Consider the following 2,577-nt stretch of genomic DNA (forward strand, 5'->3'; position numbering starts at 1 on the left):
GCTTGAAGGCCATAGTCTCAGGCAACAGAAAACTTGGAATTTTATGATTTTGAATTTTGCTCCACATTTTCTCCCTTTTTAATCCAGGACCTTCTGATGTGATCTCAGTTGGTAGAGGTAGCCTCATGCCATTTAGTTCTGACCTCAGGGTCATAGAGGCTGATGCTCACAGGGTCCATTAATTCCTTGGACTAATTGTTCCCATGGTCCATTGATTTTCTTCATTTTTCTCTCCTCCAGGCTGGGAGAGACCATTAGTTGCACCTTAGATGGCTGCTTATGATCTTTTAAACCCCTAGTTGCTACTCACTAAAGTAAGATGTAGAACATTGTCTTCATGGACTATATTATGCCAGTTGACCTTGATGTCCTCTGAGATTGTGGTCCTGAGCTCCTCAGTCCAGTGGCTCATTACTTCAAAGGGTTTAGTTATTTCTAACAAGTTTTCATAAAATTTCCCCCTGTATGCTCCATCATATTCACGGGTATATTTTCAGTGTAGGTAAATGCACATGTGGAAATAGCCTCTGTCCAATCTATGTATATTCCTGAGTATAGTCCTAATGTCCCTCTCAGACCCTATAAGCTGTATGCCTATCCAAACATTAGTCTGTGATTGCCTTTATTGCAGGGCATGTACATAGCACTGTTCATTTCTCTTTCCTTTAACATCTGCATTCCTTCTGTTGTCTACCTTTGATTCTATCACTTTCTTTTTCCTTTTTGCTGACCTCTCCTTTATTGTGTATTGATTTCATCCAAATTAATGTGTTCACCATCTAGTTAATAACTTACCCTCCCTTCTTCTCCCATTCCTAGTAACATCAAACATATTTCTTTTAGTATGAGAATCTTTTCTGGAAATTTTATAATAATTGTCTAATATAATATTTTTCATTTTATAATTGTTATTTAACTATGCAGGATGTTCTCCAGGTTCATTGAAAATGGCATTGATGAAGTAAAACTATGCCTATTTTTAGCTGATATGATTATAAACATAGAAAATCCCAAAGACTCAACAAGAAGAGCTCTGAAACTAATTGCAAGATTAAGCAAAATGGTAGGACACAGGATCAAAATACCCATATATGTTGGATTCCTTTACACTAACAAAAATAATTTTGAAAATGCTATCGGAAAAATAATACCATATACAAAAGATAAAATATTTAGGAATAAATATAAACACAGAAACAAAAGGGCTATATAAAGAAAAATATAAAATACTACTACCAAAAAACAAACAAACAAACAAAAAACCAACTGGGCCTCTAGTCACCACATTTGGTCACGCACCGCTTTGTTTTCAGTGATAGTGTTGGGAAGGTGAGCATCATAGAATACCAGTTTCATAGAACAGTGTTCCTATGTTGAGGAAGTACTTGAGTGGAGCTGTCCTATGAAGTGAGTTCTTCTGTGGGGAGGGGAGCTGTCCACATAGTTAGGATTGGGACTGGCCCCTCAGACCTCTCTATTGGTTCCTTGCTTTAGGACAGTATGTTGCATTCATGTCTCGGAGCACTGGGTTGAAGTCGGGTCCCTCTTTCCTTGTGGAGATATAAACAACACCCTCCCCGTGGGTGCGTTAGTGCCCTGTTTCCCCGCTACCTATGTCTTTTTTTCCCTTCTTTTTGTCCCCTCCTTTTTAGTTGGCTACCATATGTATCCCTGGATTTAGTCTGGCCCCTGCCATACTACCAGGACCTCACCCCAGGAATGTTTGTATACAGTAGCATTTTCCCTATGCCCCTTTTACATTTTTTTAGCTTACCCCAGCGGACTCATATTGTACATGTCCTTTTGTGCTTGGCTTACTTCACTTAGCATGATTTCCTCCAGTTCTTCCTATGTGGGGATGTGCTTCATGCATTCATCACTGCTTTTTAGGGATGCATAGTACTCCATTGTATGTTTGTACCACAGTTTTTAAATCCGTTCATCCGCCCAGTCTAAAGAAAGGCTACCCATTCAGAAAAAAAGTATTTTACCCCAAGCAAATTGTCTATTTTCCACCCTTATATTTTTCAGTTGTTCTTACATTTGTAAATTATATCACAACCAGCACAGTTATGCCACTGAAAATCTTAAGTTACTCTTGCATGCTCACCTCTTATGGCCAATTGTTCAAAAAATCCTGCTTTTTTTCTCTTCAAAATATATCTCAGTCTAGAATCTTTCATCTTCTCACAGTAACCTAAGTGTGTTCGTCCAGGTTGACTAGAGAAAGAAATCTAGTGACATCTAGTGACACTCGTATATGTATAAGAAAGAGCTTAATATCAGGAAAAAATTATATATCAAGAAAGTGTCCTCACCCAGTCCAACTCGTCCCTAACTCCAGTACTAGTCCATTAGGCCCTCTCCAGGCTCATGCAGCTACATGCACTGATGCCGAATGCAGGAAGATCACAGGCCTGTGAGTACAGACTTTTGTGGATCAAACATCAGTGGAGACAGGGCAGGACTCTGGAAACTCTCAGGGTGGCCACCAGAATCCTAGTGAGCAGGAAGGCAGAGTGGTAGAGTGAGGGGAGGTATCTAGGGTCCTCCTTACATAAGGCCACATCGCCAAGG

The sequence above is a fragment of the Echinops telfairi genome, unplaced genomic scaffold (genome assembly GCF_000313985.2).
Source record: "Echinops telfairi isolate 266 unplaced genomic scaffold, ASM31398v2 ScPeMD7_18;HRSCAF=68, whole genome shotgun sequence".
In the NCBI taxonomy this organism is placed as follows: domain Eukaryota; kingdom Metazoa; phylum Chordata; class Mammalia; order Afrosoricida; family Tenrecidae; genus Echinops; species Echinops telfairi.